We start from the raw sequence: 13,997 nt of genomic DNA on the forward strand, positions 1-13,997 counted from the left end.
AGCATCAGTGAGTCAGGTTAGAACAGCTGATTTGTCCTGGACACAGACGCAGAGGGTGCTGCAAGCTGAGCCTGAACTCTGACCCTGCGTGAGGACGGATTAGAGCAAGAGGAGAATTTACACAGAGATCAATAATCACATTATTTAGTGCTCAGAGAGAGCTCAATTTTCTAGATTTATGTTCTTACGAGGAAAAAATTGTGCAATGAAAAATGAAAGTGCGATTCCAGTGTTTGAATTCGTTTAGCATCACTGAATATGAGAAATGTAATCTGCATTGTAAATACCCACAAATAGATGCGTTAACATTATGACTGAACCAATAATTTGATTTAATTATTCAGCCGAGGCCATTTAGTATAATATTGACTGTTCATTTTGCTCAGTAAATTGTTTGATCTTTTCATTTATTGTGATAAATGAAGGAGCTAAAAAGGATTCACAGCCAGTTCAATTGTAGGTCTTTAGGACCTTTTGTAGGTTTGTTAAGATGTTGCTAGAGTTAGCTAACTTTAGGTGGAAAAAAAACCTCTCCAGATGTTCCTCAATTGCATGAGAAAGCAGACTGGCAGATGATTGTGTTTTCACAGTTTAAAGAGAGATTTCTTTAGGTAATATGTTTTGTTTTCTTTACCACAAATTGCTTCATGAACGATCCGTCTGAGCCTCTCTCTTTCACTGTTACAATGATCCAAGGGTTGCTATGTGTACTTTCCCTCCATAGTAACATGAAAATACCCACGATGCATGATTGAAATGTTCTTCATTGCCTTTTATGCTCTTCCCATTCTGTGGCCGCGGCAGAGTATTTATTGTTTGGATGAGCTGTGCGCCTGCGTCTGGCTGGAGGTGCAGATTACCTCTGGAAAACAAGAAGAGAGAGAGAGAAATGGCAGAAAGAAAAGATCGCAGACAAATTTTCTGGGACTATTATCCTAATACTCTCTTTGACTCTGTCTATTTTCTTTCGCTAGATTTTTACTTGTCTTTAACATTTGCATTGAGGTTAGGCTCCTTTTTAACACGAGACACAAGATATGGCCCAAAGGTTATCTGCTTCCACTGAAACAATGTTCTCCTCTCTGTTAATGGCCAGGGTGTCATGTTTGATGTGAAATTAACGTGAACCCTAATCTGATACGACAATATTTTCAATTCACTGTAAAAAAAATCTCAGTTTGATAATACATTGATTTATGATTTCACTTGCATCTCAAGCTTTGTGTTTGTCTGCTAGCTTATTTCTCTCTCACTTTGCCAACTTCTCTCTTTGTTGCATTTTGCCCTGTTGGCTGATGTTTGCTTTGGTTGTGGCGATGCAAGAACCGGCCTTTAGTCAACGCTCACTCATGGATAGAGACCAACAATACTTTTAATCTCTGTGTTGAGTGTTTGTTGATGTGATACTTTGGTTCAAAGACATTTTGCTCTCTGTCCCAAACGTAGTCAGTCTGCTGGCAACTAGAGGATGGCTGTTTCAAGTCCTGATTGGACCAAAGAATGGACTAAATATTGGTTGCTGTAGAAGTGCCTGCACACTTTGCGAGCACTTGCCCTTGAGCAAGGCATCAAACTCCAAAAAATGAGTGTATATCTACAGGTTCCCCATGGTGCACGTGTGCGTTATTCTGTTTGTGTTTTGCAAACAATGACCTCAGGAATTCAGAACTCATGTCTTCTTCTTCTTGCTTGTTTGTGAAATTGTTTTGAAGGGTCTTAAACCAGCCACGGATTCTATCAAAGAATTGATGATATACTTACTTTGAACAAGGAGGGACATTTGTCTTGCAGAAGGACTGAATATATTTAATCCAAAACAAAAAGTTAAACATGAGAATTCAGATTTGTTTGGCATTCAGGTATTTAAAGTATCAGAGTGACAGAAACACACTCACATATAGCGTCCTGATAGCAGATAAAAGGTGTCTGTATTAAGATTTTCAAGGTTTAATCAGTACTCTTTTGAAATGATATTAAATAAAAGGTAGATGAAGTATAAGGTTGTACACAACAACAACAACAAATAATGCATTAAAGCCTGCAGCACATTACCAAACATGAGAGAGGAGAGAAAGCCTCGTCCCACTCGTCCTGCCACACTTACCTTCAGCTTATGAGCCTATAAAATCATCATATTTGGTCCCTCTGTATTTGTTTGATTACATTTTCCTCCATGCCACTGAGAATATGTGAGATGTTATGTTACACCCTATTGATTACCGGTGTTAATTAAAATTTTAATTAAAGTTTTTTATGGTCTGCGTTTCACTTGTGATAATAGTATAGCGAGAGGAGACCCTCGCCTTCATAAATCTTATCTTTATTTGCCGCGGCTGGCCATCAACAAATACAACTGTGTACATAAAATTTTACTAACATTGATTTTGAAAATATGAATATTACTTTAAACACTGGAGATGCATTGTTCAATTTAGAACCGCAAAGCATAAAATCCTGCCGCTATAACTCAGTTAATGAACAGGAAAAGTCCATTACAAACCTATCAGTAGACGCATCATCTCATCCACATAAGCGCCTGTGATAGCAGCAGAGTCATTTACTTTAAGCTGCACAGACGACTCCTTTAATAACAGCCGGCAATGTGTCGTGAAACCAATGTGAGCTCAGATGAATGGCTGGTTGTTCCTGGATCTTATGAACACAGAGGACATTATAAAAACTTTCATTTCTGTCTCGTGTATCCATCACTGTGCAGATCGCCGCGTGTCATTTCGCGGGTTTCATTTACGATGAAAAACAACCTCAGTCAGTCGGCGTTAGCTGGTGTTAAAAAACGACGTGCCTTTCTTTCTTTAAATGTTTGCCTTCAGCTAATTCTGTTGCAGTGTAATTGGTTGATGTAATAAACGAGCAAATATTTACTGCTTCCAATTTGTTGGACAAACTGTTTCTTCAGATTCTGATGCACCCATGTTTCCTTCTGCCCTCTACAGCAATCACGAGAGCGAAAAAAAGGGCGAGCCTGCAGTGAAGCTGTGTTTAGTATCGGATTGTCATGATGCCAGGTTTCAATAACACAGTGATAAAAACATGAGTTCTAAGCAACCAATATTTGATCATTTCTTAATTTAAGTTACCAAAACAAGCCGGTAAATTCCTGCACACTGTCTTATTAGTTGCACAAAAAGCTTGACTATGTCCGTCACACTGTCAAACATTGCCAACGTATTTGTGCTCTCTCTCGTTCACTTGTAAGCGCGTGAAGGCTGAGCGCGGCTTTAAGCCACTGAGGCGCTGCACCTGGATAATTTTATTGACGTTCTGAAACTTGAACTTGTTGGATGAATGAAAGTCCGAGTCAAATTGCATTGTTGAACATGTCCTTTGTTTATTTTACATTTATTGGCTCCACATTTGCAAACCAAAAAAAAAAACAATCAGGTGTTCCCCTCACAGGTGGAACACCTGACCTGTCACTAAGGTTCCTACCTTATGGACAGCAGGTAGCCGTCAATCACCCTGTGAGATCCTTTACACAAAACACCACCAAGAAAATCTGCTCAGACAGACAGTGTAGTATGTGTCATTATAACAGCAGATTGAATTGTCTTCAGACGTGTAGTACTGAAAACGTCAATATCAAAGATTTTGACAACATTAGTTAAATGAATGTTGATGGAGAAACAGCTTATTCTACAGCTTTATGTTTAAGGTTACTCAGTTCCTTTATTCTAAGTAACATATTATGAAATAAAGGCCAACAAGCAGGAAATGAAAGGACAAGATGGAAGAAACAAAAAGAAAGGTGATGACTGATGCATTATTGAGTGAGTAGTAAAAGCTAAGGGACAGACAGACATGGCTCTGTGCTGGCTCATCTGTACCCAGCAGTGTGTGTTAATTAGAGGAATGTGAGTTTTAAATGAAGTGCTGAGTAGCGTGGAGCGGTAATGAACAGAGATTGGTCTGGCACTGGGTAATATGCTGCAGGCTTTATGGTATTTATGACCCAGGGGGCCTCTGCTTTATCCCTGTCCTCCTGGATTTCATCTGAGCCCAAAACCTTATGCTACATCTCAGCATACTTTATCCAAAGAGCAATGGGAACATTTCATTTGAATAAAATGCCTTGATGCAACATGTCGTGTGTGAACTGTGAAAAATACTAACTCCACATCATGCATGGGTTTGTTTCTGATCAAGTAGTTCAGACAATCAGTTTTCTGATTCTGAGAAGAGATGTACCTGCAAATAGAAATTTAATTAAGAATACTTGTTACTAATAATGTCAAATAGTAACACCAGACATATTGGTGTTTGAGTGATCCTGGCATCCAGTGCAGGTTAAAAGAATTTATTGAGATGGATCATTGTGCAGTTAATCCCCCTCAGTTTTGCCCCCTGCTCCCTCACCATGCAGATCTCTTCCAGGTCAGGCTGTGAAAAGAGCCGTCCCGTTGAGAACGTCTTCCCCAACGGGACGGCTCCACGGGGGCATCATTGTCCCCCCCTGCCAGCCTCCCTCCCACACAGGCCTGACTGATGTGTCCCACCATTGTTTTCCAGAAGGATCATTGGGATCATTGAGTGGCATGTTGTTTTAAGGGCTAAGCTCGAACCGAATGGCTCCATTGTGTGAACCGTTCTGCCCTCAGCTGCGAACAGCCCAGAGGCAGAGCTAAACAAGACGGACTCATTTACAGGCTCTGTGACAAGCTGAGCTCAAACGAGGCTGTGAGTGACGTGGGTTACTCAATTACAGAATATCTTGAGTTTTAAATTCCTCCTTCAGCCTCCTTCAGTAGAGCCCAAGGCCTGTTTTTAAAGTGTAGCTTTCTTTTTTCCCTCCATTCAAGTGATAATACTCTTAGAGTGATTTTATTGTTTGTTTATACGAGTGAAAGAATCACGTCAAAACAGAGCAACCCTGTAATTATGAAATCACTCTCCCTGATACAAACAAACAATGGTCACTACTCACTCCATAGTGACTCCAGCTTAGGTCCTTTAGTGTGATTCAACTCATGTACAAGAAGTCAAACATTCATCAAAATAATCATAATGCCAGTTGGCAGATTTTTATATTCTCATTAAAATAAATTGATTTAGTTATAGACCGTCCTCTTGCCTCATTTTACATCATTTTCTCAACAAACTGACAAATATTCAGCTGTGTTGACTTCATCACATTTCATGAAATATTTCAGAGTCCCAGTGTGTTGAAATAAGTGCCTCTGAAGGGTTGACACGAGAAGTCAACAACAATAATAGCTTTATTCTTTTCTCGAGGCAACACTGTGCCACTTTTTAAAAAGTAAAATTCAGAATCTTAAAGAATTAAACCAACTCTGACTACAGAAACAAACCATATTTTGCACATTTTACTCCTGTTATTTCCATTTCCATCTATATTAAAAGGAAATCATCTTGGGGTGATAATAGATTTGGAGTAAAATGTAAATTCTGGTTGTTGTTTTGTTGTTTGGGATTTTGATATGTCAAAAAAACTAGAGTTTGTGTTCAGTTAAAAGCTAAATCACAGAATATAAGTGTAAAATAAACTAAACCAGAGGTAACGATAACATTAAAGTATGGAAACATACACAGCACAGAATGAAGTTGATCATGTAAATCTGATGTAATTAGGATTTGAATGCACTCATACATGTATCATATGTAGACCAAAGTATTTCATAAAGACTGAAATTGAGGACATGTTTACTTCTGTAATGTCCTGGAAGTGTGCAGGCCAGCAGTCAGAAAATTCAAATTTCCACACACAAACACAAAAATGCACGCCCTCAGGGATATCGGGACACATCTCATAAATTCTCGCTCTCCCACGTACACTTTACATGAACTGTGTCTGATCAGCGATTCTTCTAGAGGTGAGTATTGACAGGTTTGTTATTCATAGCATATTCAAGCTATTATATTTTCTCCTCTGCTGCCATAATGTTGTCAGTGTTGCGGAACACATTGGTAGCTATCATTCGCTGCCTCTTTTTAAAAAACGTTTTGAGGCGTGACATTATTACCCATGAGCCATAAGGAGCCTATTCAATGACCAAACAGGGCTGGTTGTTCCTTTTTTACGGCCGCCACGCTCTCTGTGAGCGCCAGGGTTCAAAAGGGCATGGCCTCTGTGGCCTCGTAGCACACAGACACCATCTTTTTATACCTCTTTTAATCGAAACACTGTGTACTACATCACAGTTATGCTATGGGCAAATTAAGGTCACTATATTGATTTCATATTTGTCACTACGCGGCAGGTACTCGAATGCTCACAAATCGCCCTGTTAGCCTCGTCGCTGTAGACTTGTATCCCCTGTCCTGTAGTATATCACCTCTCATAGAGCCATATTTGTGCAGGAAGTGCATTGTGTCTTCCTTTGTTTTGGTGCAGCAGAGCTTTCTGTGCTTTAGCTGGAGTCACTTTTCAAGACGTCGTCCTTCCCAGGAGTTACTTAGCTCCATAAAGGAATCCAGTGCGAGTGCTTTAAACATAGATTTGTTGTCTGGCATTTGTCAAAGGTCAACAGCAAACAAGCCCTTTGGTGGCCATTTAACTCTGCCGCTGAACTTGTTCTTTTTCCGTGCTGCGATTTGTGATCAGGAAACATCTTTTGCGGCTCTCAGCCACTCTGCCCAGCTCAAAAACAGGCAATTCATAACAGGGCTAAAAGGTCACGTCAAGCGGCATGTTAGTATTTCACTTAAACTTTGATTAAAGATTTTTGGAAAAGATGGGAAAACGACTTAATATCGGTGTGGTCCTCCCTCTGCTACCTCTGCGCCCAGGGTTCTATATATCCTGCAGAAATCAATAAGGTGGGAACTGAAGAAACTATTGCTGCGCTCTCTGCGGCTGCAGCGCTCATTCATTCATCCTCAGCCTCTCTAATGGATCATGGAAGCTCGCAGGGGCATTACAAAAACAGACAGAGATCTCTTAACCCCTTCCTGTTCTCCTTTAAACACATAAGATATTTAAGAACCTAAAAAGATGACACGTTTTTCAAATCTTAAACTTTAAGCGTCTTTTTAGGAATGACTCCTGTTGTAACTTTTATGTCACCTTTATTAGACTATGACGGTCCGCTGTGCAACAAGATGGATATTGTATATCATTGTCCTTTTAGACGTTTATAAGATTTGCATCAAACAACCAAAAAGTAGCAGTGTAGAACGATATCTCTATAAACCCTTATTTTAATAGGACAGGATATGATACAAAGGGTTAATCGGTTTCAGCAATCATTAAGCTCTTAATCATTAAGAGTAAATACTTAAAACAGCAAAAAAGTGCAGGCAAAGTAGTATACAGTACCATCACATGTTAACATACATATGATTCATTACCCATATTGCACATGTCCAACATTATAAGTGATGAGAAATCATCCTGAAGCGTGTGCATCACTCCCGTGGCCTCGACAAAACGATCTCTCATTTTTAAATTGTGAAAAATCAGAAACAAGTTTTCAAACGCACCCCGGCAGAGTCAGAAAACTGTTGAAGCTTCACCTTCAGACGACTGTATCGTACAGTGAAGCCTGCCACGTTTAACACTGTGATATATTTACACGTTTAGAGCTCTCATGTAATGGCAGCAATAAGGAGGCACTTAAAGGTCCTTAAGAGCAGCTGCCTGTCAGCACAGAGAGGAAAACACACAGAACAAGCAGCACACAGTCACATTTACACTTCCTCTCATTTGGTACCTTACCATACAGCGCATTGCCTCACATATGCATCAAAATAATCGCAGTACTGTAAGCGTCAATGAAAGCTGAATTATTCTGCATATTGCACACATAGTGCAAGTTCTCACATTCATCATATCCCATGCAATGCAAGAAATAGTCTAATGCCCAAGGCCTGGATAGGATAAGTAGACCCAGTGGTCCTCTCTGGGGTAATAGAGCGATAGAAAGAGAATGAAGGGGGGGTATTAGCCTGATAGTCTATGTAGTACACTCTCACTCTAACTGCTGCTACTGTATCTGACTATCGAGGACAAATGTCAACCCCCCCCCCCCCCCCATTGGTAAAGGGCGGAGGGACGATACAGGACAATTTGTTAGGCGCCTGTTTATTAACTGTAATTTGAATGTAACTGTACGCACACTCAGGGGAGTTGGGCGCCAGCCACAATTACCGCTGACCCTGGTGTAATGGGAAACAAATTTGCAGGAATATTGCCGTCCATTCATCTTTATTTACACGTGATAATGAGGTAGTGTGTTAAAGAATGGGAGGCTTAGCCAGGTAGATATAGACGGAAGAAAGACAGGGAGTCAGCAGGCAAGACAAAGAGCCTGCAAGTACAGGAAAACAGAGCGAACGTCGTACGCACCTTCATGTATTTTTTATAAATGTATAAAAGTAGACACATTTAAAGGTATACTGACTAAGACAGACATTACACTTACAAAACTTGAATTGAAAAACTATGATTAATGTGTAAAATTCTAAATTTGCAAATACGTGGATTTCCAATTTCCCACCAAACTGTATTGAATCGTACATTGAGCTGATAGCGTCGTCTAAAATGGATCAATTGTTCAGCAGCCCACTGCCTCTTATTGATCCCACACCATGAGATGGATGTTTTCGCCACACCTGCAGCCTGCTTCCTCAGTCATGGAGCGCTCAATTTACAAGCGTCATGTTATCCTCCCTTTGCCAAACTACTTTTCCACTCTTCGTTTTAGTGTTGTAACAGAATCAGCAAGTTACACTCTGATAAGATACCATTTAAAATCACAGCATACCTGTTTCGATACCCCTGCGACAAAAAATAAAAGTCCAAGACAACCAATATTGGATCATTTGTTGCTGTTAATTCCCAAAGAATGCAAACAAACTCCTGTTTAAATTACACAGAAACATTTAAAGTGTTTACGACAGTGTCTTACATTTTCTCCAAAAATCAGAAATGAGTCTGAAAATATCCCATCTCTGTGATTACCTACAGAGTGACAACTTTGTGTTGGAAACATGACTGAGGGGCTGTAGATTTTTTTTTTAAGCTTCTCAGTACATTTAAATGCTACGGATCATGAAAATAAGAGATTGTATTGTTTTCATACACCCTGTGTCAAAAGTGATCAATGTTTACAATTATTTTAATTAATTTAATGACCTTTACCAATGTACGTAAAATATTCAGAATTGTGTATTTTACTTAATTTGTACAAACAAACAGCTCCTCTCAGTGGCTTAAAGACTCCAATAGTTCATAACACATTAAAATGTCTGATAATATCATTTATTTCTATTTTTTTACAGTAATAAACTTAAACGTGTTCTACTTCGATTTGTACATCTGTGAGAATGAGCCCATTTTGACTGTAAACCCCCTTTAATTTCATTTGGACGCTGACTTACGATGAACACCCCACAGAGCCCATAGGAGTAGAATCCTCATAAACAAAAAGGCCCTTTGTGAGTGTGTCCCTGTAAATATATATCCTCCTCTCTCTGCACGCCCCACTGCTCTCCGAACAAGCGTCACTAAAGCGGCATTCAGGAGGACATGTTCCTGTCAAAGATGCTAAACCATGCAAGTCGGAGCTCGGCTTCCCTGCATGAGTCCCCCTAAATGAGATGTCCGTGAGGATAATAGGACGGCCTGCTTGCAAGCCAGCGCTCTGTGTGGCTCTTTTCATGCCAATTAGACTCTGTGATATAGTCACAGCAGATGCTCCGCCAGCTCCGGGATACCCATCTGATCATCGGCCTGGTCGCACAACATGGGGGCAGACAGAGACGGAGGAAGAAGGAGGCATTCTTTGCACAATACACATAGTTTAAGTTGTGAACAGGCTTAAGAGCAGCTGAAAAGTGATGTAAATAACTTTGTGAACACTTACTGGTTTAACTATTTAAACATGCTGCTATTTATACAACTATGGGTGATCAATTTAAAGTCAGCAGCTTGTGCAAAAGATACAATTTACTTTTTTGTCAAACAACAGGGTCAAATCTGAATATTTAACATTTACAAAAAGAAGATTATCACTCTTAAGAAGCTGGAACCAGCAACATTTTACATTATTACCAAATCAAATGACTATCATGAATTTTTGTTTGATTGATTAATCGCTACAGCTCTAAACCTCTGAAACTCCAGCTGCAAAGTTTGAGCACTAGCGAAGAAAACAAAACAGATGTTGCTTCATGAAGATTTTGTTTTACGCACTAAATCACTATTCATGTTTTCTCATGACACGTCATGAGATCAGGTAGGATGTAGTCTTTGAAAAATAATTTACAAAGACGCAACATTAATCAACCATAAAGTTTTTGGCAACATTGGCAGAAAAGAAAAACTTAGTGTAAGGGGAAAGTTGGATAAAAGAGGCAAAGACAAAATATATTAAAATCCAAAGATATTGAGTAGCTTCCCTCAAATGTTCTTTTTTTTTTTGCCCCTAACATCTCTCTAGCTCCCTCTACTGCCCCCCTCCATCTGCCCTTTAGGTGTTTAGTGTGTCACTGAGAACATTAATCTGCAGACAAAAAAGAAAATGGCCTGTAATGGCCCCTAATGAAGTGTGACAAGAGCACAGAGCCTACCCTGCTGACACACAGGGCCCCCAAAATTGGATTAGTGATTAACCATGTTGTCCCGCATCGAGTCAAATGACTGTGGCGACACAAAAGTGAACGGTGCCTAGTCTGCTGGCCCGTCCTGCTGGGAAGGGATGCCCACAAGGAAGAGAGAGAGAGAGAGGGGGGGGTTGAAAGGTAGAAGAGGTGTTATAGAAAAAGGGTGAGCTTGAGACCGAGAAAAACAGAGGAAAGGATTGAAAGAGAGATGGGAGAACAGCAAGGTAGGGGGTGTCCCCGGGGCTCATACTCTAGCAGTGCCATGTCTGGGGGCCCCACTGTGCAGTAAAATGAGAAAGGCTCCGTGCACCTGAGCAAGCCCAGGAAGGGCCTGAGGCGATGGGAGAGCCTGAGCAAGATCCTCCCCCTCACCGCTCCATCCTCCATCCTCTTCGTGACATATATCTTGCCGTGAGACAAGAGCGCCAGAGCAAATCAAACCCACCACCTATAAATTACCTCTTTCATTTTCCCTTTAGCTCTCTCTCTCGCCAACCCCCAATCCCCCTTTTTTTTGCCTGTTACCCCCGCGTCTTCCTCCCTCCTTCTTCTCCCTCGTCTCTGCCCGGCTCCCCTCAACGTGTGGTTTCCCATTGCAATATAAACTTGGCTGTCAAAGGGGCAGTTGCAATGTGGCAAACTTGCCATCGTAACGGACAGCTTGACAAATGCAGAGGGGTGGCAGAGCGTCGTGGTCCACATACTATACCTCCTCCCTGCTCCCCTCAGTGCATTGAGGAGGGGAGAGCAGGCGATGCAAGGAGACGAGAAGGAAAGGAGAGGAGATAGGGGGAAGACAGGGGAGGGTGCAGGAAGAGCAGATATAGAGAGAGTGACTTTCAGAGGGATAATGAGCCTTTGAACGATGGCTGAAATGTTGCCGTCAACCTGCCCTTCTGCTGCTGGGTAATTAGGTAATCAGTAAAGGCCTAATTATGGGATCAGGGTGCAGGGAAACAATTAGCAGAAAGTATTGCCACATAAAACGGAAATTTACGTTCTGCCAAAGCATGTTTAATTCCTGGACGTGTGCGCGCCGTCCTTCCTAAATAACCACATAAAAAGGACATTTCCCTTGCCTGCTACCTGCCAAGTGAAAAGGTTAATTTTAATGAGCCAGTCGGCATTTGTGAATAAATACGGGAATTTTGTGGGTATATGATTAAATTGAATTTTGAAAATAAGTGGAATATTCCAATCTTCCATGTGATTGCATTTAATCATTGTGTTGGATTTCTTTAAAGCCTGTCTTTGTGTGTATGTGTGAGAAACAAATGTGTGCAGGACAATCATGGGTTTGTACTGTGCAAATAGATGTATTGTTAAGTAGCCTCATTGGTTCTGTAAGTGATTGCAATTAAATTGTGTTGCAGGGCCCCCCTCTGACACAGCTGCCCTGTGTGTGTGCTAGAATTTGGTTAAAGGATGGAGGCTTTGCAAAGACAGAAGGCAGCGAGAGCAAATGTGGGAAAAAAAAGGATCACTCAATGCACTCAACAATGCACTGGCAGCCCATACAAACACAAAAAGGGAGAGGAAGAAAGAGAGAGCGCAAGAGAGAAAATTGAGCTTAACAGCCTGATTCTTAACTATTATTTATCCATTATGGGGGGAATGGAGCCGGGGCGCCGTGCGGGAGAGGATTAGAGAAGATTTGTGGGCTTTACAAGGCCCTGTCCTCCCATCCGCATCGCTCCAGCTCCCAGGGGCTCCACAGCCAGCGCCGGCTCAGCTTGTCTGATCATTTATCCATAATTAGAAAATTAATATTTTAGATGGCGCTATGATGAACCCATTATGGTGATGGGCCCCGATATCAATTATAACTTCAATTTCAATTTCACTTACAGCCACGGCAGCAAAATGGCTCCGGGTGGCGGAGTCGAGTGATGGGCTCGGTGCCACGGAGCATGACGAATACAGATCACTGCACATTAGGATGAGCAATTATTTGAACATGTATAAAAACTATTTACAAGCAATGTAATTGACCAGGGTCAGGGGGAGATGCGGGAAAAATGGACAGGTTGACAAATTTTTGTTCCTAGCAACAGAAAAAAAAAAAGGATTTATTAATTTCTTTGAGGCTGTAATTGAATTTTTGAGAGGGGTTTCTTGTTAAGTCTCTCCTGTGGACCAGAGCTCATCTCCCACAATGACCTTACATACATCCAAGACCAAAGACTGTCTTCTACCCCATCCTCACACACACACACGCACAAACACCTGAGAGCAAAGACAGGAAGAAAAATAAAAAGCGAACAAGGGTTTCCTTATCTTTTGCAAAAATAAATATAAACAAAATACCAATTTAAGCTGAATCTTAAAATAAATCTTGTATTTTTTTTACATTTGGCTTAAGTATATAGAGTACACTTGTTTTCTTAATATTCTATATATCTTAATTAAATAGAAATACCTTTCTAATATATATCTGCGATTGTGAAGAGAGGAGAGCGGGATGTGTTCTACAGTTGTGAAGCTTTTTAATTGTTCCCATGCATTTAGTCAACTGCATTACAAATCTAAATAATATTAAACAGATTATTTCACGTCTTTTTTTTCTTTTTTTTGGTCTAACAATGTGTGTGTTTTTTTTGCACGCCAGCACTCCTTCTAATGTTGCAGCAGAAAGCAATATTATAATCCATCACCCAGCCCCATCCGACCATAGCAGAGAGAGGGGATATTACTATCTCACCACCACTGCTCCAACAAGGTTAGATGAATCCCTGTAACAGCCCTAATCATACACACACTTCATCACTGAGGCTAAACCACTGCACGTTAATTATGTAGACATCACTCAAAATACACTGCTACACCGGGCCCTGCGCCTCCAAGAGCTCATTTGTCAGCTGTGTGTGTGTGTGTGTGTGTGTGTGCCTGTGTGTGTGTGTGTGCCTGTATGTGTGTGCACGTGTCTTCTGTGTGTTGGGCGCAGGAAACAAAAGGTCAACAGGGTGGACATGATTTTAGATGGCCTGTTTGTTCCCTTAGCGGTCCTTTAGGCAATTTGTTTTCTCACCTGCTTGTGAAGGAAACATTTTTTTACAAAGGTAGGTCTGGAGGTGTTTTTCTCTGGAAACTTTTGTTTGAAAGAAATAATAATGTTAAAATTATATTTCATATTTAGTCATTTAGTTGCAGATGTAGATGCCCTCAAATTGCCACCTGCTCTACATGTTTACCATTTAGTCGACACTGGGCCTCAACATTAAAAACTCAGTAATTGTTTTTAAATAAAGCTTATTTTTATTGAAAAAACAATTTTTAATTGAAATTAGTTTCTCCTTTTTATTATTTCACACAAGGCTTTAAGTGAAGCATATGCCAAACAGATGTCAAGTGTTACCTCTAATCTAACCAGCATCCACTGTTTCCATGTCCTGCCTTTGGGTCCTAACCCCGACATT

At 40.6% G+C, this 13,997-nt stretch overlaps 1 long non-coding RNA gene across 8 annotated transcripts in view; it reads left to right on the forward strand.

The window, feature by feature from the left end:
• LOC306828788 overlaps positions 1–13,997 on the forward strand; it is a 100,679-nt gene that overhangs the window by 44,415 nt on the left and 42,267 nt on the right. For 7 of the 8 annotated variants that reach the window (XR_013779781.1, XR_013779782.1, XR_013779783.1 and 4 more), the window contains one exon: positions 11,955–13,300. The exons of the other annotated variant lie outside the window; for it this stretch is intronic. This is a non-coding gene — a long non-coding RNA (uncharacterized lncRNA). The remainder of the gene's footprint in view (positions 1–11,954; positions 13,301–13,997) is intronic. 8 annotated transcript variants of the gene reach the window in all.

The sequence above is a fragment of the Symphodus melops genome (assembly GCF_947650265.1).
Source record: "Symphodus melops genome assembly, chromosome: 8".
Lineage (NCBI taxonomy): Eukaryota > Metazoa > Chordata > Actinopteri > Labriformes > Labridae > Symphodus > Symphodus melops.